At 47.7% G+C, this 22493-nt stretch overlaps 4 protein-coding genes, 2 non-coding genes and 1 pseudogene across 10 annotated transcripts in view; 4 read left to right on the forward strand and 3 right to left on the reverse strand.

The window, feature by feature from the left end:
- The window catches only part of LOC119849404 (zinc finger protein 436-like), a 32954-nt gene extending 25726 nt beyond the window's left edge, over positions 1-7228 (reverse strand). For 2 of the 3 annotated variants that reach the window (XM_043503861.1, XM_038386482.2), the window contains exon 1: positions 7112-7228. The gene's annotated coding sequence lies outside the window, so the exon portion shown is untranslated. Of the gene's footprint in view, positions 1-2987; positions 3133-7111 lie in introns of those variants that run through there. The other variant, XM_043503860.1, reaches the window with a different exon arrangement.
- The window catches only part of LOC119849428 (zinc finger protein OZF-like), a 776365-nt gene that overhangs the window by 535388 nt on the left and 218484 nt on the right, over positions 1-22493 (forward strand). The gene's annotated exons all lie outside the window — the stretch shown is intronic.
- Positions 1-22493, reverse strand: part of LOC119849371 — a 1398949-nt pseudogene that overhangs the window by 504291 nt on the left and 872165 nt on the right.
- Positions 1-22493, forward strand: part of LOC119849376 (zinc finger protein 420-like) — a 3142523-nt gene that overhangs the window by 299054 nt on the left and 2820976 nt on the right. The window lies entirely within an intron of this gene.
- The window catches only part of LOC119849401 (zinc finger protein 883-like), a 273312-nt gene that overhangs the window by 234952 nt on the left and 15867 nt on the right, over positions 1-22493 (reverse strand). The window lies entirely within an intron of this gene.
- Positions 14907-14978, forward strand: TRNAA-UGC. Its single transcript has one exon. It is a non-coding gene; the product is annotated as a tRNA-Ala (tRNA).
- Positions 16696-16767, forward strand: TRNAM-CAU. Its single transcript has one exon. It is a non-coding gene; the product is annotated as a tRNA-Met (tRNA).

Genomic DNA, 22493 nt, shown 5'->3' on the forward strand with positions numbered 1-22493 from the left:
AGAAGAGGACCTCCAGACATCTGGAAATACTTGTCATCATGGACTATAGCACCAGATACCCAGAAGCCATGCCACTCCGGTCTACGACTGCTAAGACTATGGCTAATGAGCTGCTGAACGTCTTTGTGTAGGTAGGCTGGCCCAAAGAGGTCCCAAAGAAGTTTCACATCCTGGCTGATGAGAGAAATATGGGAACTATTAAAAATCAAAGCATTATGCACATATGTGTACTACCCGCAGACAGATGGCCTACTAGAAAGATTCAATAAGACATTCAAGAACGTGCTCAAGAAATTCTTTATCCAGGATCTCTGACGTTGAGGCCAACTACTCTCAGCCTTACTCTTTGCCATGAGAGAAGTGCCCCGAGCCTCAACAAGGTTTGTGCCCTTTAAATTGCTATTTGGATGACAACCAAGGGTATACTCAACCTGGTACAGGAAACCTCAGAATGCCAAGCACCGAGAGCTGAAAAAGTAGCGCCATGTGTTTTGAAGTTGTGCGAGAGACTGGAGCTAGAGAAAATCTCAAGGAAGCACAGGAACAACAAACAAGACAGTATAATAAAGTGGAGCAGATGTGCATTTTCAACTGGGCAGCCAAGTCCTATTACTTCTTCCCCGCTTGGAATCAAAGTTAATGGCCTAGTGGCAAGGCCCTTATAAGGTGATAAAGAAATTTGGGAGAGTGGACTACTTGGTCGAACAAACAAACAACAAATTTATCACATAAGTTTATTGATACAGTGTGATGAAAAGGTTTTCCAGGGTATCCAGAGGAACCAAAACAAGGACCTCAAATTTATGACTGCTTAAAAGAACGCTCAGTACCCCCTCAGAAAGAACCTAAACCAAATTCAAAAGGAACAGGCACTCCAAATGGTGGCTGCTTTCCCACAGGGAAGACATTCCTGGCACAACATCACATTCATACAGAACCCAGTAAAGTAATAGGGGAAGGGCTCTGACCAATTCCCAACAAGCGATCAAGAAAGAGATCAGAACCAAGTTAGAACTAGGGTGATAGAAGAATCCTAGAACGACTGGAGGAGTCCTATCATGCTGGTCCCAGAACCAGATGGCTAGCTACATTTTTGCGTAGACTTCAGAAAATTGAATACCATGTCTAAATTTGATGCCTACCCCATACCATGAGTGGATGAACTTTTAGACCGACTGGGAAAAGCTTGATACAGCACCACTTTGGATTTGACAAAGGGATATTGGCAGGCCCCCTTAACGCCAGATTCCCAGGAGAAGATCTCTTTTTCTACACAATTCAGCCTATTCCATTTTAAGACCATGCCCTTTGGGTTACATGGAACGGTGGCCACTTTTCAATGTTTGATGGACTGATTACTCCAAAAGCATGGTCAATATGCGGTGGCATACTTGGATGACGTGGTTTATAGCAGGGATCGGGTCTCCCTTCTGGGCAAAGAAGCCATTGTTCTCTGATGACTGAAAAAAGCCAGTTTGATAACAAACCCCGCTAAATGTGCAATAGGGAAGGAAGAAGCCCATTACCTGGGACACAGAGTGGGTGGAGGACAAGTCCGCCCCTTGGTGGATAACAACCCCCACAATCAAAAAGCAAGCTTGTGCCTTCCTAAGCTTAGCTGGCTGATACCACAATTCAGACCCCATTTTACCACTACAGCTGCCCCACTAACTGACTTAACTAGGCATGCTGCCCCAAGATGTGGACACCTACCTGTGAAAATGCCATTCAAGAACTCAAGCCCATACTCTATAGACACTCAGTGTTGTATAGCCCGGACTTCAAAAAGGAATTTGTTCTACAAACAGACAGATCAGAGGTAGGACTAGGGGTGGTCCTTTCCCAAGAGGTAGATGGAGAAGAACACCCCATTGTAGATATCAGCTGGAAACTTTTCCCCCAGGAGAAGGTATACTCAGTGGTAGGAGGAGTGCTTGGCTGCCAAAAGGGGTAATAGAAAGCCTGCAGATCATGCTCCTTTGCGTTGGCTAAATGGGATGAAAGACACAAACCAGAGGATCATGAGACGGTACCTGTCACTACAACCACATGCCCTTTTGGAGACAGCATCAGGCAGCAAGTTTGCATCACAACGCCGATTTTCTGTCCAGGGAAATAGCTATGTCAACCAAGGTGGGGCTTCAGCTTTGCAGGGAACGATATGTAATGGGGTCTACAAACCCCATACTGAACATAGAGTGGGGAGGAGAGTCTCTCCTGTTTACGAGCAAGCAGCTGGATCTCACCCTCATGCAGCTGCCAGTCACGGAGGCAGGCGCACTCGGCTTCAGCCAGCAGAGGAAACAAGGCCTGCTACAAGGGGGAGAGTGCAGAGAAAGAAAGGGAGGCAGACAGGCCTGGGATAACAAGGTGATGAAAGCCCTATACCCGGCTGCCTCTAAGAAAACAGCCAGGACGCTACAAGCCCAAAAATTCCTGGACCAGAGAGGAAATACAGGGGCGGTTGCCCTGAAGTGTGATAGGTCTCTTTCTAGAATCTAGGTCCCACGTTAAACACATCCCAGTAGATTTGTCACACCCTGTCCCCCTCCCTTTCTCTATCCTGGGTATTTCCTGCCCCCTCCCACCTCCCGAGCATCCTCCACAGAAGCTATAACCTCCTATGGATTTATTCCCCCTCTCTCTCCAGCAGAAACCCATCAGCAATTCCTTGATAATTTCTACCTGAACTGGCTCCGCTGTTCCCACCAAACATGTCTATGATTTTGTGCTGAGAAAACACTTGGTTGCTTTGTTACAGTGCAGACCTGACCTCTGCCACCGAGACATTTTAAACCCCTGCCCAGTAACAAAATCTCTGAACAAAATGCTACAAAAGAACAGACCCAAAGGAGTCACTTTGAGGGATTCCCCCTGATCCCCCTTGTTAGTCTCTAAGGTGCCACAAGTACTCCTTTTCTTTTTGTCTGTGCAGAGTCACTTTCATTCCCCTCTGCAGCACTTTCCCTAAGGTCTGTCTCAATTACCTGGAGTCCCTGGCTCAGGCATTGACATTGGCAGTGTAGGGGTGTCTTAGGGGGCTAGCAACAGCTGGAGAAAGTCCTCACTTCAGCTGGGAACACAGGAAGCCGTAATGAAGGCATGACAAAGGGGGATTTTTTTGTAATATTTGTATGAACCAAATGTGTGCCTCAGTTTCCCTTATGTCTTGCACTGCTATTCACTTGGGGGGAAAGGATGAAGCTTCCTTCTGGGGCAGACTAAGAGTAATAAGCATCTGGGTGGAATGAAGAGTCATTAAGGAACTGGTTGAAACTGACCCAAATCAACAAGGGGGGCAGAGAGACAATGCAAGCTCATGGATTTCCCCATCTCACAGCTGGGAAGAAGAGCAAAGACCCCATCTCGAGAAGAGCAGATTGAGAGGTGGGGGGTGACTCTGTGACAGAAGGTCACTCTCCATTCCCACACAGATTCTGTTGGGGGAGAAGCAGCTGCTCAGCCCGGGGTCCGGTATAACAATGAAAGCACCTCCTCAAAGGGCCAGATGTGGATCTCATTCACTCCCGTGCTATTCTGGAGTCACTCCTGGTCCTTCTGTGCAGTGATTCTGGATCAACACTGGTCTCAGTGAGACAAGAAACCTGGCTCAGGAGGGAGGAGACCCAAATCTTTTTAAACAGATTGAGGGTGGGGGTTAACTCCTCTTTCCCCTTTCCCTCCATCCCTCTCGATCCCCAGGATAAGGACTCGGGTTTCCCTCCAAAGTGCATGAAGTTTGTTGTGCAGGAGAGAAGCAAAATCTGTGGTGATTTCATATCAGTATTTGATAACTTTCTAGCCATTTATCACCACCCTCTGCTGGCCATTCACCCAGGCAGAGGGAGCCCTGGGGGATGCTTCTTTAACAGAATAGAGGGCATGGAAATTTCTAAAATGTGTTGTCCTTCCATGCCCTGGTCACTGACACATAATGGCCACCATGGCTCCACCCCAGAGATGGCTGCATCTTGGTGCTGGGGGAAGCAACCCCGATGGAGAGCATTTGTCATGGGGTTTGGGGATCCTTCTGGTGAAAATGGTGAGGGGAAAGTGAGGCGTTAACACAATAGCAAGGAGATTCTCAGCCCCTCTGGGCACTGCCTGGGGCAGCAAGGAGCCAGTCACATGCAGAACAACCCCAGGAGGGGAATGAACCCCCAGGTGCCAACTGGGGACAGAGGCAGACTGGAGTTTGTGGGGCCCTGGGCTAGAACAAGTAGGGGCCCTCCTCACCCCTTCCACCTGCAGTCCTCCCTGCCCACCTACCCCAGCACTCCTGCTAGGGAAAAGGGGTTGGGATGCCCATTTTTACAGGGGAGAGGGGCCCAATTGGCCAGGACCCCTAGGCACAGGCCCCATTGGACCAGTGGCTAAACCGCCACTGTCTGGGGAAAAGGAAAGGGTCCAGCCAACTGTCCTGTTAGCAAGTGGGAGCCACTAATCACAGGTCTCTGGTTTTGATGTGTATTAAACATGGGGTAAGCCTCTTTCATTAGCAAATATTTTAAAGGAAATAAACGGGAAATCAGATGATTCTCCCATGAAGGGAAAGTTGATCATTGCAGAATTTAACCCCCTGCAGCCTCAAGTAAGGAGAAAGACTCAGAGCTACAGGTTCCCTCTAAAAAAGGAGAAGTTGCAACAATTAAAAAAGAAGGAGAACCCCTGCAAATGTGAGAGGATTTTTAATCAAACACTGATAATTACATAGAAAAATGAACAACCTGTGATCTGAGATCAGTGTTCTGTAATACAAGAGAAAAGGGTGGAAATCTGAGGGATTTTGGATCCATTTTCACAAATTAGAAAGGAAAATGGAAACATGTGAGGGTTTTTATATCAATAGTCTATAATAGAGAAAGAGGTAAAATCTGTGTGAATTTCATATCAATATTTGATAAATAGAGAGAAAAGGGCAACATTTGCAAGGATTGTATATCACTGTCCAAGAATTTGAGAAAAGGGGAATAGCTGAGGAAATTGTAGCTGTGAAATAATGTGTGAGCCAGGGAAAATTTTCAGGGCATATGAAATTAGCAATAGGTAGAGAAAAAGTGGGATAAATTTTAAGGATTTTATAGGGCCGTCAATTAATCACAATTAACTCAAAACAAATTAGCTGGATTTAAAAAATTAATTGCGATTAATCACAGTTGTAAGCGCACTGTTAAACAATAATAGAATACCAATTTAAATTTATTATAAATATTTGTGGATTTTTTCTACATTTTCAGATATATTGATTTCAGTTACAAAGTGGACAGTGCTCACTTTACATGATTATTTTGATTACAAATATTTGCACTGTAATAAAGATAAACAAAAGAAATAGTATTTTTCAGTTCACCTCATACAAGTACTGTCATGCAATCTATTTATGATGAAAGTGCAACTTACAAATGTAGAATGTTTTGTTTTACATAACTGCACTCAAAAATAAAACAATGTAAAACTTTAGAGCCTACAAATCCACTATTAGTCCTACTTCTCGTTCAGCCAATCACTAAGACATTTTACATTATTTTTTACATTTATGAGATCCTACCTGTAATTCCCCACCCTCCAAAGCACTTTCACCAGAAAGAAATTTCACTACAGTACCTGTATGAGACTAATTGAAAAATACTATTTATTTTGGTTCTTTATTACAGTACAAATATTTGTAATAAAAACAATAATATAAAGTGAGCACTGTGCACTTTGTATTCTGCATTGTAATTGAAACCAATATTTTTGAAAATATAAAAAACAGCCAAAAATATTTAAACGAAGGGTATTCTATTATTGTTAACAGCGCGATTAAAACAGTGATTAAGCATTATTTTTCAATTGTGATTCAATTAATCACAATTATTTTTTTAATCATTCGACCACCCTAGTATTTTATATCAATCTTTGGGAACTGGGGAGAAAATGGGTCAAAACTTAAATATTTGATGATACGAGAGGAAGAACACCAAGATCTGGGGGATTCTATAGTTTTAATCATTAGCTAGAGGGGAAAATTGGTAAGGTTTGAAGGGATCACATAGGCATGTTTAATAAACTACCATCACCTGACCACCTCCCACCATTGAGCAGGGAAACCTTTTTAAAGCTGCTTAAAGCTGGGAAGGAGCCAGGAGTAGCAGCAGGGGATAGACAGGTAACTGGCAAGTAATAGCCAGGGGACTTGCATGGGGCAGTTGTGGGTGGAGGCGGCCGGAGCAGCAGCAGCAGCAGCTGGGCCTGGTTAATAATTGGGGAGAAAAGGAGGAAGAACTAGAGACTTTTATGGATATTTGAGAAGAGAGGGTCCTGTTCTTTCCCCTGCAGGGATGCTCTGCCTGCACAGAGGTGGCTCAATCTCCAGCCTGTCACGCTGTCTTTTCCCCCTCCCTGACACCTCCACCTCCAGACACACAAAAGGGAACCTCCCACTGGGGCCCGATTTCTTTCCCCACATTTTGCCTCTCTGGGGTAGATTCTGGCCGGGGCTTAGAGGCAGCCGAAGGTGGGAGTTTCCTTTGCAGCTAAGACCCTCCCCCCGTCCCACAAATTCATTAGCACCAAGGCAGCCACTGTGCAAAAGCTGCAAGATCTCAGGATCCCTCTGTGTCCAGAGTCACTTTTCTGCCCGTGCCCAGTTCTTCCCCCGCAAGGGTCTCTCTCAATTACCTTCTCCCCCCCCCCCCACGCTGCTGGTGATGGCTCATCTTAAATGATCACTCTCCTTACAGTGTGTATGATAAACCCATTGGTTCATGTTCTTTGTGTGTGTATATCAACCTCCCCTCTGTTTTTTCCACCGAATGCATCCGATGAAGTGAGCTGTAGCTCACGAAAGCTTATGCTCTAATAAATTTGTTAGTCTCTAAGGTGCCACAAGTCCTCCTTTCCTTTTTGCGAATACAGACTAACAGGGCTGCTACTCTGAAACCTCTCAATTACCTGGAGTCTCCGGCTCAGGCGTGGTGTCTGCAGAGCCCAGGGTTGCCCTATAGGCTAGCTCCAGCTGGACACACTCCCCCCCCTTCAATGCTGGTCTCTCCCCAGCTGGGGAATCAACAGCTGCTCCTGCAGGGCTTCTAGGTCACAACGGAGGCAGAGCAGCGGCTTGTAACAATACCTGGTCTCGGTTCTTTGTTCTCCCCGGTTCCTCCTCGCTCCTCCCAGCTGCTCCAGCCCCTTCCTGTGTGTGTCCTGCAAACACCAACCCGGGCTACAGCAGTGATCACTGGGGCAGGGCTGGGCTTTCTCCTGCTGCAGTCAGCCGCCCCCCCCGCCCATGTGTCTCAGAGTAGCAGCCGTGTTAGCGTGGAATTAGCCTACCTTGCTTGTCACCATGAAAGGTTTTCCTCCTTCCCCCCCCCCCCTGCTGCTGGTGATGGCTTATCTTAAGTGATCACTCTCCTTTACAGTGTGTATGATAAACCCATTGTTTCATGTTCTCTCTGTGTGTGTGTGTGTATATAAATCTCTCCTCTGCTTTTTCCACCAAATGCATCCGATGAAGTGAGCTGTAGCTCACGAAAGCTTATGCTCTAATAAATTTGTTAGTCTCTAAGGTGCCACGGGTACTCCTTTTCTTTTTGCTGTATTTACTGACACACACATGCTCTGGCACCTGATTAGCACTTCAAGAAGCCGATCTAGCTCGGGGAGAGCGACCACTGCAGGCTGGGAAGAGGAAAGTGACCAAAGTCTCCCATCCTGAGAGGGAGAGAGAGACTGCGAGGGTCAGAAGGAGAAATAAGTGGGCAGAACAGTTCCCAACTTCCCCATCATTTCACCTGTGGGCAGATTCCTAATCAGCTGTGTGCAAATATCCCCAGTGTGGAGCAAAGCATAGATCCCCCAAGTTATGCCCAGGGTGTCTCAGTTCAAGGAGTCCCTCCTATCTTCCACCCCCAAAATGCAGCCAGGATCCCCAAACTTGAGAGGAAAGGGTAAGCAGCTGGGGGTGGATAGTGCCCGCAAACTTTAGTGCCCAAAGATGTAATGGTTTTTCAGCTCAATTAAGTGTGACTAAATGCAAAGTCATGCACATTGGAAAACATAATCCCAACTATACATATAAAATGACAGGTTTCAGAGTAGCAGCTGTGTTAGTCTGTATTTGCAAAAAGAAAAGGAGTACTTGTGGCACCTTAGAGACTAACAAATTTATTTGAGCATAAGCTTTCGTGAGCTACAGCTCACTTCATCGGATGCATTCGAAAGCTTATGCTCAAATAAATTTGTTAGTCTCTAAGGTGCCACAGGTCCTTCTTTTCTTTTTTTTTTTTTAATATAAAATGATGGGGTCTAAATAAGCTGTGACCACTCAAGAGAGAAATCTTGGAGTCATTGTGGATAGTTCTCTGAAAACATCCACTCAATGTGCAGCGGCCATCAAAAAAAAAGGGGGGGGGGACAGAATGTTGGAAATCTTAAAGAAAGGGATAGATAGAGGACAGAAAATATCATACTGCCTCTATATAAATCCATGGAGCACCCATATCTTGAATATTGCATGCAGATGTCATTGTCCCATCTCAAAAAAGATCTATTGGAATTGGAAAAGGTACAGAAAAGGGCAGCCAAAATGATTAGGGGTATGGAACGGCTTCTGTATGAGGAGAGATTAATAAGATTGGGACTTTTCAGCTTGGAAAAGAGACAATTAAGGGGGGATATGAGAGAGATCTATAAAATCATGATGGGCTTGGAGAAAATAAATAAGGAAGTGTTATTTGCCCCTTCTCATAACACAAGAACTAGCGGGTCACCAAATGAAATGAATAGGCAGCAGGTTTAAAACAAAAAAAGGGAAGTATTTCTTCACACAACGCACAGTCAACCTGTGGAACTCTTTGCCAGGGGATGTTGTGAAGGCCAAGACTAGAACAGGGTTCAAAAAAGAACTAGATGAATTTATCATGTTCTAGTCTTCACAACATCCACTGGCAGAGTTCCACAGGTTGACTGTGTGTTGTGTGAAGAAATACTTCCCTTTGTTTGAATTAAAAAGATGTTTTGTCAAAATATATTTTGAACACAACAATGACTAAAAAGTGCACTTCCCCTGACCAGTCCCCAGCTTTCTCTAACACATGTATTGAGAGAAGTTTTTTGAAATGAAGGTTAACAGTTAATTAGCACATTATAATTAAGGCTGGGAGTTTGTCATGGAGGTCAAAGTTTGGATTTGGGAGTGGGAGGAGGCAGGGGGTTGGGGCATGGAACAGGGAGAGGCAGGCTCTGGGTGGCACTTACCTTGAGGGCTCCCTGAAAGGGGTGACATCCCCCTTGCTCAGCTGCTAGACAGAGGAGTGGCCAGGCAGCTGTGCACCCTGCCTCCACCCAGAGTGCTGACTTTGCAGCTCCCATTGGCCGGGAACTGCGGCCAATGGGAGCTGCGGGAGCGGTGCCTGCAGCCGGAGGCAGCGTGGAGAGCTGCCTGGCCTTGCGTCCGCCTAGCAGCTGAGTGATGGGATGTTGCCCCTTCCAGGGAGCCCCACAGGTAAGCACCACCCAGAGCCTGCCTCACCCTGTTCCGTGCCCCAACCCCCTGTCCCCTCCCACACCCAATCTGTGCTGCTGCTGGGGGAGGGGTGGAGCCAGGTAGGAAGCCTGCTGGCCCCACCAACTCCCTCCTCCCCCAGCACCAGTGGGGGTCCCAGGCCATGCTCCGCCCCCCGCCCCAAGCAGCCGGGCCACCCTCCCCATAGAGCCCCTGGGAAGCCCCCCCCCTCCAAGTTTTATTCTTTGGTATTTTTAGTAAAAGTCATGGACAGGTGAGGGGCCATGAATTTTTTTTTTTTTACTGTCCATGACCTGTCCCCGATGTTTACTAAAAATACCCATGATGAAAATGTAGTCTTAATTATAATTAAAGGAAAGCAAATGACCTGGGGTTCTAAACTTCAGTATTTTTGTCCCCAGCGCTGTCATTTTTGTTACACCCTCCATTTCTATTCCTCTCTCTCTCCCCTTCTCTGATAATGAGCAACAGTAAGAGAAGAAGAGGTTAAAACCTGTGCTAGGTGCTGGCTAGGTTTGGACGACAAATTTAAAACCATCACAGCACCCTCTAGTGTGACACTGACACTATCAGATTCCGACCTTTCATTGACACTTCATCAATAACGGTTTCCCTGAGGTACGTTGCTATGATTATTTCAATGGCTCCGACACCGATACCTGCTGCTCCTTCTGGCTGGTTCATTGCGCAATTGGAACCTGCACCTAAAATCACCCCCTTCCTGGGCGCAAGATTCGAAACTGCCCAAGGAAACCCCATTGGGTTTCAAGTACAACACACGCAGGGAGGCGAGGGGACAGCACAGGGGTCTCTGAGCCCCTCCTTTGTCACCGGGAGTGGGGTCTAGTGGGCTAGAGCAGGGGGGCTGAGTCAGGACTCCTGGGTTTTAGTTCTCTGGAAGAAGAGGGGGTTTAGCTCTCAGCACAGGGGGAAGGGGAGGCAAAGACAAAACACCTCCCTTTTCAGCGTCAATGCACATTCAATAATCACATGGCTTCTCAATCCTTAGGTTCTGGTGCCATGGTGTGGCTATTTCATTTCACTTCTTATTGTTAAAAGTTTTGGGTACTTTGCACAGAAACGTTATTTCCTGGGGAGAGTTCGAGGAGTGGAAGCTGCATTGATTTAATTTTCCAAAAAAAAAAAAAAGAAAAGAAAAAGAACAATTAAAATATTTCCCAGACAGCTCAGTCCCAATCTTCCTCCCTTGTTGCTGTCAGTGAAGTTTAGTTCTGCCCCAGAGCCCCGATAAGTGCTTGGTGCAAATCTGGGGTTTGATCTGAAGTGAATGTAGGGGTGACTCTGATCACCTGGACTAGAAAAATTCAGTCACAATTCTAAGCTTCTTCGTTTTCAGTTTAAACCCATTTTAACTGAAAAATTCCCGGGTTCTACAAAAAGTGATTCATTTTTTTCTGATTTTCACCCTACTTTTGTATAATTTAATTATGTAAAAAAACTTGTTTTATTAGGAAAATACAATACATTGTGTAAGATATATGTATTATGATAATACATTAGTCTGCGTGTATATGCAAAGCCGCCTGTTGAAGAAAGGCTCTGAATAAGTCTAGAACAGGGCCACATCTGGGTGGGGAAATTGTATGCAGGACCATGAATGTAGGGCTGGGGAAGGGGGTTGGGGTGCGGGGTGTGGGAGGGAGTGCAGTGTGCAGGAAGGGGCTCAGAGCAAGGGGTCAGAGTGCAGGAGGGGAGTGGCAGGGGGCTGAGGGTGGGGGTTGAGTTGTAGGAGGGGGTGCAGAGTGCGGGAGAGTGCTCAGGGCAGAGGGTTGAGGTGCAGGAGGGAGTGCAGGAGGGGGCTCAGGGCAGGGGGTTGGGATGTGGGGTGCAGGAGGGGTTCAGGGTGCGGGCTCCGGCCTGGCACCGCCTACCTGGAACTGCTCCGGGATGGCAGTGGCGCGCAGCAGGGCTAAGGCAGGCTCCCTGCCTGCCCTAGCTCCGCGCCACTCCCGGAAATGGCCAGCACCACGTTCCTGTAGCCCCTGGGGGAGGAGGAGCAGAGGGCTTTGTGCACTGCCCTCACTTGCAGGTACCTTCCCCAAAGCTCCCATTGGCCGTGGTTCCCCGTTCCCGGCCAATGGGAGCTGCGGGGGGGGGGGGTGCCTGCAAGCAAGAGCAGCATGTGGAACCCTCTGCTCCCCTATCCCCAGGGGCTGCAGGCACCGTCCCCCACTTCCAGGAGCAGTGTGGGGCCAGGACAGGCAGGGAGCCTGCCTTAGCCCTGTTGCACCACTGGGCTGACAATCCTGCAGGCTGGATCCAAAGCCCCGATGGGCCGGATTCGGCCGGTGGGCTGTAGTTTGCCTACCCCAGTCTAGAAGATACACACAATAAACAAACAGGCATGCACACCAGCTCTGAAGTGGTGCGCCTCTGAATGTACTGATGAATTTCACACTCATCACATGCACGTTTCAAGCCATTAGCAGATAACGGTCAATAGATTTGACACACTAAAATGGGAAGGAAATGAAAATCTGTCTCAGAATATGTCTCAGAACACAAGGAAGTATTCAAAAGTTAAAAAAACAAACAAACAGGATAAAAGGATGAAGTTGAGTGTATGCGCTGCAAATGGTGTGGCCCAGTTATTAAATGTCAATATGTATAGCCTAATAGTTGTAAGTCTGCAACAGTAACCTGTTCATTCAAATGAAAAGTTTTATTTGGGGATTAGAGAGAGGTTGTTTTCTTAAACTCATTTTGTTTTGAGTTCTGTTTTAGTTCTGCAGCAAACCACATCAATGAATGGAATTCAAAGCGTTCATCTACTAAATACTTTTTTCCCCTGTCTTTCCGCCCACCAAAATAAACCCCGATATTTACCCAGAAACATTATTAATAGTTTTTTGCACTGATTTTCACCTGTTTTTGTTGTGGTGGTAATAAACCACCGGTAAAATTCCCAGGAAAAATTAAATAAAATAGAATCTGAAAATGAAGGACCCTAACAACACTATGTGTGGTGAAGGAGATACTGATGTATTGTTTGACTGTTTTTCTCATTTAAAATGTACTTGATCATTTCCATAGCAAAAATATTTGTACAAGACCATGAAAAAAAGAAGAAACCATGAAAATACCCAAGGGAGAGAGGAGGTTTCTGAGAGGCGGGGTAGAGATGGAGATTTTTATGAAATGGGGAGAGGCCAAAGTAGGGCCTTTACCTGAAGCAAAGCAGGAGATTTTTTGTGCAGTTTCATTTTAACCAGAGCCCCCATCCTGTAGCCCCTACTGACACCTGCCCCCCAACATGTGACCTAGAGCCACTGATGAGTCCTGAGACAGCCCCACTAGTCTGGCCCTCCTCCCCAGTGTGAAAACTGCAGAACCACCAGCACTCCCTCTCCTAGGGGTCTGTTGAAAGGCAGCTACCTGCTTGATAAGATAGTGGTGAGTATCCCTGCTAGTGCTACAGGAGACCAGAGTTTGATTTCCCTGCCCCCCGGAAGGCTGACTGTCTGACACACTTGGAAGTTTCATGCTAATTCAGACTCACCTGCTGATCAGCCTGGGGCTTGCTTTCAATGCTGCAAGTGATTTGAATCCTTGAGAGGAGAACTAGGGTGACCAGATGTCCCGATTTTATAGGGAAAGTTTCTGATTTTGGGGTCTTTTTCTTGTATAGGCTCCTATTACCCCCCCATCCCCATCCTGATTTTTCACACTTGCTGTCTGGCCACCCTAAACAGAACCCACAATTCCAGCTTCTTTGTCTCACTGCAACATGATGCAATCAAGTCTGTTGCTGTCCAGTTTGTGGTGAACCTCTTTCTGTTTTCTTCGTTGTTCCTGGGGAGGGGAGTTTCCCCATTCATCACATATCTTGATGGGAGGGGAAAGGGAGAGAGAAGAGGTATTTTTTTTTTCGGTTTCTTTCTCTCTTCACTTTCTGTTCTTTCCTTCCCATCCAGGAGCATCCCTTTCATTTCAGATGGTGGAGTGACACCCCCCCCCCCTTTCTCAGCATTCAGGAGCCTTTGGAGCAGAAAAATTTGAGGGGCAGGGGGAGCAGGAGGTGTGAATTGTTGGCAGGAAGGAGTCCTAGCAGCTCTTCTGAGAAATGACTCACCTGTCTCTAGATTCTCTCCTGTGGGCTCTGAGAAGCAGGATGGGGCCTGTATGGTAAAGTCCATGCAACATTCCCCTTTCATCCCAGCCCTGGTATGTCGCCAGTAGCTGCTGTCCCCTGGTATCAGGGAAGGAAGTTTCCACCCATCCAGGAGACCCCAGCCTGGAACTAAAGTCAGTTTCAGGCTTCTCCTCTTCTCCTCTCTTCCTTCTTAGAATCAAGTTCACGTTTTTACCAAGAGTTAAAGGAGCCCAAACCCCCCGAATCTGGATCAATGTCACAAGTTCCCAATGTCTCCATGGAAGACAATTTGTTAAATCCCAGATGAGTGGAGTGAAATCAGTTCTCAGCCTGAGTCCTTTGCTCTTAATCCTGAGGAGATTGTCCCACCAGGGGGCTATTCCCGCCTCTCTTTCACACTGAAGCACAATTTTCTTTGCACAGACACGGAACAGCAAGATCTTTCTCTGTCCCTTGTGCAAAGCAGGGTGTCAAATTCCATGGAACCTTCCTCTTCTGTAATGGAAACAATGGACAAGCAGGGGGCCCTGGGCACATCCCGCCCTGGCAGTGAGATGTTCCCTCCCCTCTTTATTTATGCTGCTATAGTTATTTCATGGAATGTCTGGGATGGGGGAAAAAGGCTGAGTTCACTCCCTGCCAAGGGGAAAAAGGACCCTCGAAGTCACAGGGAAAACCCAACGCCTGCTACTAGGATCACTGAGGTGCTGGGGATTTGAATAGGAAAGGGACTGTGTGAATTGTCGAGGTGGGGAATGAATAACCATCTACAACTAGATCCACCTCACTAACCACTGACACAGGCTAATCATGCTGCAGATAGATGGTGCTAATCTATCTATCTGCAGCTAATCATGCTGCAGATAGATAGATAAACAGTGACCCGATTGCACTGCAGTGAATGTGCTGGGGAAAGCTGGACTTTACAGGCAGGTGAAATAGCAGATCCTAGAAACACCTGGAGCTCCCCACACCACTTCTGCCGCCAGGGTCAGGTGTTGAGCTGCTCACTGAGCCCCCTACCACCTTCCAGTAGGGGATTGCAGTACCCTCTCCCCGCCAATGCGTGGGAGAGGGCTGAGTGTATCTCTGTCCCTGAGTCCAGGGCACACACACTCTCTCCCCCACACATTGAATCTGGCTGTGCTGCAAAGTGACCCCTATGAACCAGCAACCTCTAGGAGAGCAGATTTAGCCCTCAGAGCAGGGAATGTGTTCCTCATGCTGCTTTTAGGCTCCCAGACGCTCTGGAAACAGGCTCTGAGTGTAACCCATAGCCCATCTGGGGATGTAGCTCAGTGGTAGAACATATGCTTTGCATGTATAAGGCCCTGGGTTCAATCCCCAGCATCTCCAAGTTCTCTTTTCACCCTCCTGCTTTGCTCATGCTCAGCAGGGATGTGACCCACCAGTCTCCTTGCACGAGTTTCAATCCTGCTCAGTGAGAGGCAAGTGCGAATTGCATGGAAGGTCTGGGGGGGTTTCTGCTCCTAAGTCACCTGGGTACTTTTAAGATTCCCACTCACTGTGCTGTTTGGGAAAATGGTAGATGAGAAGGGAGAATCCTCCAGCACTGGAGGGAAAGGTCCCATCTGCACAGACTGAGGGGCAAAGAAACGGAGGGGCAGTCAGTGCTCAGAGAGGCGAGAGGTCAGTGATTTACACCCACCAGGAGACACTGTCCTTTTGAGGTGAGTGCAGCTTGCTTGGGATGGTGCTGAGGATCGACAGGAAAAAAGTCTGGAGTCAATGACAGATGAGACCATAGAAGGGGAAGGGGAAGGGCAGCTCCACAGAAGGTCCTGGGTTCTCAGATGCCCCAGTTCTAGGCACCCTGGCCTGTCCTATAGAGAGAAAAGACACAGAGGGACCCAGCCCCCCTACAGTGATCCTATGGACAAGAACCTTTTTGGGAGTGGGGAGAAGGTGCCCTCTGGACAAAGGGGAGATGAAATCCCCCAGTGTCCTGGAATTTAAGTAATGCAAGCTTCAAACCCTGCACTGGTGTGGGCTGAGGTGCATCAGCAGAAGGTTGGGTTGGACAGGGGTGGCAGGTTTGTATAATTTTTGGTGGTGCCCAGAATGGGATCAAGTCCTGCCCCCACCCCTCACACCTGGCTAAGGCTCTGGGAGAGAGTTTGAGTGTGGGGTCTGGGCTCATGCAGAGGGTTGGGGTGCAGGAGGGGGTGTGGGGGGCATGCTCTTGGAGAGAGTTTGGGTGTGGGTGTGAGGTCTGGACTGGGGCAGGGGGTTGGGGGTGCGGGAGTGGATGAGGGGTGTGGCGTTTACCTTGGGCATCTCCTGAAAGCAACCCGCACCCTCCTCTGGCAGCAGCTCCCAAGCAGGAGGGCTGGGGGCATCTCCGCGCACCGCTGCCTGCAGACTCCACCCCCACAGCTCCCATTGCCACAGTTGGCAGAGTTGGCACTCGGAGTGGGGGCAGTGTGTGGAGACACGCCCCCCCCCAGGGGCCGCAGGAACGTGCCAGCTGCTTCTGAGAGTGGCACGCCACGTGAAGCGAGAGCGGGCAGGAAGCCGCTTTAGCCCCCTTGTACTGCCAGTGATGGTGGTGAGGGTCCCAGGCCCTTTAAATTGCCCGAGGAGGCAGCCTTTCAATTACCAGGCAAAGGTGTGAACCACAGAAACTGACAACTGCCTACTTCCCAACTTTGTCTAAGAAGCACCTGCAGTGGTGCAACTGGTTAGTGCAAAGAGGAATATTGCTGGGGTTATGAGTTCAAGCCTTACCTGCAGCACTGGTTTCTATTACACATATAACTTCCCCCACTTGCTTTGCACAATTCACATAGGAAGTGCCATGCTAGGGCAATGAGAGAAAGTTCTAAAATGTGGAAGTGGGTCCCTGGCTTGGGAACACCCCCATCCCGTGCTGCCATCATTTCTCTGTTCACTGGTAGGGAGAATTGATTTATTTGCTACTGAGAAAGCTGCCAGGACAGGTCTCTGGGCACCAAATCTCCCTGCTTCTTCCAGCACACCCCTTGGCTCCTTCTCTGCCCCAGTCGCTGCTGTAGGAGGGTCCGATATGCCCTGAACCTAAAGCTTTTCCAAGGCTTCTTAGTGCAGTTGGCAGCATGTCAGTCTCATAATCTGAAGGTCCTGAGTTCAAGCCTCAGAAAAAGCAACTGTTCTTGCTTCCTGCTTCAGATTCTCTAAAGGAAATCAGAGAAAAGAAACTCTAGGAGAGTGGTTTCTAGACACACACACACATAGACTTTTCTAAGGCATTAACTTTTCCTTCTCTATGGAGTTTGTATTCTCCATAGAGCAAAATTAAAAAAAACAAACATGCAAGTCTAAGCCTAATATAATATGAAACTCAATACAGATAAAATCTCGCCCTCAGAGATCTTCCAATAAACTTCTTTCACAGACTAGACTTATTTCTTGTCTGGGCCCAATCTTTTCCCCAGTATAATCCTTGTTCCAGCTCAGGTGGTAGCTAGGGGATTTCTCATGACTGCAGCTACCTTTGTTCTGATCCACCCCCTTATATAGCTTTGGCACAAGGCAGGAATCTTTTGTCTCTCTCCTGGGGAAAAGCCCAACATTTAAGATGGATTCCTGTACCAGGTAACATGGTCACATGTCCTGTGAGACCCCAAGCCTTCATTCTTCCAGGCCTGACTCACAGGAAGACTTGCAAGTACACAGAGCCATCTACAGTCAATTGTCCTGGTTATGGGAGCCATCAAGATTCCAAACCACCATTAATGGCCCACACTTTGCATAAGTACAACAGGACCTAGGAGTTATATTTCATATTTCTAGTTTCAGATACAAGAACGATACATTCGTACAAATAGGATGAAAACACACAGTAGATTATAAGCTTTGTAATGATACCTTACATGACACCTTTTGCATGAAGCATATTCCAATTACATTATATTCACACTCATTAGCCTATTTTCATAAAATCATATGGAATGCAACGTCACAGCAGGGAAAGGGTTTTACTGTGGCACCTGGGAGCAGTTGAATTTCATGTTCAGGTTTTGGTATGAATTCCTCCAGGTTTCTCATAACCACACAGGGACCTTAGTGGGTGCTCTCGATGCAGGAATGTCCCAGATATGATAAAGTGATGGGGATTGCATTTTCCTTTTATTTTTGTATTTCCAATGACATTTCTGTTTGTGATTTCGTTTTGCTTTGTATAACTGTGTTTTCTCCTGGATCTGATATTTAACTAATTTGGACTATAAGGTGGATAGAAAGTTGGCTAGATTGTCGGGCTCAACGGGTAGTGATGAATGGCTCCATGTCTAGTTGGCAGCCGGTATCAAGTGGAGTGCCCGAAGGGTCGGTCCTGGGGCCGGTTTTGTTCGATATCTTCATAAATGATCTGGAGGATGGTGTGGATTGTACCCTCAGCAAGTTTGCAGATGACATTAAACTGAGAGGAGAGGTAGATACGCTGGAGGGTAGGGATAGGATACAGAGGGACCTTGACAAATTAGAGGATTGGGCCAAAAGAAATCTGAGGAGGTTCAACAAGGACAAGTGCAGAGTCCTGCACTTAGGACGGAAGAATCCCATGCACCGCTACAGACTAGGGACCGAATGGCTCGGCAGCAGTTTTGCAGAAAAGGACCTAGGGGTTACAGTGGACGAGAAGCTGGATATGAGTCAACAGTGTGCCCTTGTTGCCAAGAAGACCAATGGCATTTTGGGATGTATAAGTAGGGGCATTGCCAGCAGATCGAGGGACGTGATCGTTCCCCTCTATTTGACATTGGTGAGGCCTCATCTGGAGTACTGTGTCCAGTTTTGGCCCCCACACTACAAGAAAGATGTGGGAAAATTGGAAAACGTCCAGCGGAGGGCAACAAAAATGATTAGGGGACTGGAACACATGACTTATGAGGAGAGGCTGAGGGAACTGGGATTGTTTAGTCTGCGGAAGAGAAGAATGAGGGGGGATTTGATAGCTGCTTTCAACTACCTGAAAGGGTGTTCCAAAGAGGATGGATCTGGACTGTTCTCAGTGGTAGCAGATGACAGAACAAGGAGTAATGGTCTCAAGTTGCAGTGGGGGAGGTTTAGGTTGGATATTAGGAAAAACTTTTTCACTAGGAGGGTGGTGAAACACTGGAATGTGTTACCTAGGGAGGTGGTGGAATCTCCTTCCTTTGAGGTTTTTAAGGTCAGGCTTGACAAAGCCCTGGCTGGGTGATTTAGTTGGGGATTGGTCCTGCTTTGAGCAGGGGGTTGGACTAGACACCTCCTGAGGTCCCTTCCAACCCTGATATTCTATTATTCTAGAAAAAGAATAAGGTCTCAGGGCGCTGGATGGAGGAGCAGGCTGGGGCTAGGACTGCTAAGAAAGTGAGAGTAACAGGTTTTCTGTATTGTTTCCTGCCCTCTTTCTCTTGAACCAAAGTTGCCTCTTTTGAATGTGAGCCTGGCTAAAGTTGGTAAAGTTGACTCAGACTTTTAATTTGAAGGTCCAGCATTCAAGTCCCTGGTCAGGCAGAGGGCACTTTCCCCCTGTGATGTCCCCCCAGAACTTCAGAAGCCATCTCTTGAGGACCCTCCCTGACTTTACTTTTTCCTTTTCAGGACTTGAGCTTTCCTAGGAAGGGCCCTTTACTGCATGGGACTGAAGGGGCAACTTCCTCACATGTCCACTGGCCTCACAGTCTGGAGGAAGAAAGGCCTCTGGGCCTGCAGCAAAGTGCCGCATGCTGACTTGTTGAGGAAATGCAGGGCTGGCCAGTGAGGCATGTTCCCACAGGGTCCTCCCTTCCAGAAAAAATTGTCCCCATAGAGTCCTCCCTGCCAGAACTCAACAGAGTTTGAGGGGTCCCCTGCTGGTCCCATGTTGTAAGGGCCAGCACTCAGGGCTTTGAATCCTACAATCCAAGTTCAAATCTCAGTGGGACCTCGGGGCCCTTTGTTTGTTACCAGCTAACCCTACCGGGGTTTCTAAAGCTTTATCTTGGTCTCTCAAATGACACAGGAATCTGTCTTTTGGCAGCTAGCTGTTGTGACTTGAGCACAAGAGGGGACGTTTGAGCCAGAAGGCTGGACGTACCTGGAGTCCTGTAGATAGGGATGCGAGTTGCATTTCCTCTCAGTCCTGAAGCTGGGCTGCAAGCCTGGTCTAGGAAGCAGCCCTATTGGTTGACCTACTGTCAACCTAAGTCGCTTGGGTGGCATTGGTGTTCCCTAGAAATGCTGAAGGGCTGGCCTAAGGGAGGGAGGCTTAATATTCCTCCCTGTTAATCAAGGCAGAAGAGGAGGGCTGCAAGAGTGGGCAGGTTGATGAGCTGGGCCTTCCAGCATTTGATCAGAGATGAGGTGGGGAACATGAACTGGGAGAAGCAGTTGCTGGCCTGTGAGGAATGGCTCGCCTGGTGGCGCAAGTGGACCTTGTCATTAGCCTACAAAGTTGTCATGCTTAAGAACTATCTTTTGACCATGGGAAATTCCTCAGCCATGTGTTTCCCCCTGCTCCACGAGTGCTGCTGAGACCAAACATGGTGGCCTTCCACTTCTTGTGGGGCAATAGGATGTCCCTAGCTAGTCAGGGGAAGTGTGGCTTTTTTGCTATATTAGAAGGGCGATTGGGCCTGGTGAGTTTTGAAGACTTTTACGGCTCTACATTTTATTTTTCAATTTTCAGTGGGTGGCTGAGTTGGAGGGCAGGTCAGGTCCGAGGGGAATGGCGTGGCAACCACAAAGAACACAACTGACTCTTCAGATCTGGCCGTATTTTTTTCAAGCCCACTGGGTACGGCACTGGGTATGGAGTGGCCAATGCTGGCGGAAGTGGGAGGAGATTAGGAGGGTCCCCCCGCTCTAGTGTTCATCCACTCCCACCTTATGTCCTACAGCATTTTTCAGTGGGTGGCTAGGTGGAAGGTGCTTGCAGGATGGCTTCAGCCGCAACAGTGGCTGCTCTCACAGCAGCGGCAGCCACAGCAATGAGGTCCCCCCTTCAGCTTGGTCCAAATGAAAGTCAATGTACCACAGGGTGAAACAGGCTGATTTTAGGGAGCTTCCTCTGAAAATGAGCAACTGTCCCCAGAACTTACTCACAGGAGCTTTAAAGTATTTGCAAATGTGCATGGCTGGCATGTGCAGAACAAAGGCTGCTCAGGGGTGCTGTGTCAGGCTCTGGCACCACTTGAGACTATGGACCACTTTCTGGTGGCTTGTTTTTTTACCCAGCAGGTGTGGGGACTCCTGGTTCCAAGAGGGGCAACTTGCCCACTGGCCTTGCAACCTGGAGGCAAAAAGACCTTGTGCTCTTATGAAAAGCACTGGGGGGTTGTTGTGTCTCTTAGATAACTGCAGACACTGTGCATGGAAGCGGGAGCTGTGTCTCTCTGCCTCCATCTTTAAGTGAATTTGCTGACTTGGGTTTCCTTTCTGAGGCATGATGTGTAGAGTGTTTGGCACTTTTGTTCCTTGAGTGCTCTCTCCTGCAGCAGTGCAAAGTGCGTTCTACCCAGAGCCTGAAAGAAATCCACCTTCAGTGTTTGCTGCTCCTCCAGGGCCTGACTTTTCTTGGAGGGAGCAGCTTTTAGGCTTAGACTCAGACCACCCCACCTCCCATCCCGTTACTGCTGCAGCTGTTGGGGCTAGATCCTGTAGCTGGAGGCATGTGAGAGCTGTGGTACTGGAGTGGTGTTGAAAGAGCATGCATTTGCTGTGCCTGGAGGTACTCCATGCCTTTCCCAGACAGAAGGTATTTGTGTGTATCCAGTTTCTGGGAAGCTTGGGTGAAGCTCAGAGTTGGGGCCTGAATTTTCATTCCATCAAGGGAAAGAGCTTTACCTTTAGATCCCTTCAAACAAGATCCACAACCTCAGCTGGCCCTTACAAGGGTGAGCCAGATGAGAGCCCTGGCTATGCCTGGATAGGACATTAAATGCCTAACAAGTTCCACCTACTCATATATACCCCCCATTCAGTGATTCCTCCCACAGCTACATGGCTCTCACACACACATAGACTCCCCAAAAGCCTGCCTGGGGCACAAGAACTTCATCAAGGGCTGACAACAGGGTTTTTTTTTCTTTACTAATTTTTGCTAATTCCCGCTTAAAAGCTCTTTGAACTATTTGCATCACGTGGTCTCTCGGGTCCCCTAGGTAGGTTGCCCGTTTTTCTCTTTTGTAGCTCACCATTCTTTGGGATTAATCCTCTGCTCCATTCTATCAACAACTTTATTCTGCGTGTCATGGGAGCATCTGTCCCTCCTATCAGGAATGTCATTAGCTCCAGGGGACAGGGGTGACCTAAACTAGCTCCATCAAGATAAAATTACCTGGTCCTTATCTCCAATCGGATTTCCCCTGGCCTTAGCTAGCTTGATATAAAACCACAACTATTCCTGCAGAAGAGACATAGCGTGTGTATAGTAGCTGGGGGGGTCCAGCAGGTTTACTCAGAATCTCACCAGTGCTCTATAAGTTTTCCTTGTCTAAACAACCCTGGAGTGTCTCATTTCTACTGCTGCTCACACTGCAAAGTGATTGTTAGAGTCACCAAGTCACCTCTGGGCACCGATTCCCTCATTCCCATTTGTTCTCATATTGCCATGGATTGTGCTGAATATCAGGTTTTTTTTGCGCCTTTTTCTCACTTAAAATACATTTGATTATAGCAGATTCTTTGACACTCAAAGACAGTTGGGTGTGTGGGAGGGATTCCCTCCTTTCCCATCATCCCAGCAGTGTTTCCTTCTGACTCAGCTGTGCAGAGTTTATCTTCTTCATATTCTAACCCTCCACTTCCCATAGTTTCCCAAGACACAGTGTTCTCTCCATGCTAGGGAATCATGGTTCGATTTGTTTGATCCTAAATCAGAGTCATTAGGTTTGGAAGTGAAAGAGT

This window comes from Dermochelys coriacea, chromosome 28 (assembly GCF_009764565.3).
Source record: "Dermochelys coriacea isolate rDerCor1 chromosome 28, rDerCor1.pri.v4, whole genome shotgun sequence".
In the NCBI taxonomy this organism is placed as follows: domain Eukaryota; kingdom Metazoa; phylum Chordata; order Testudines; family Dermochelyidae; genus Dermochelys; species Dermochelys coriacea.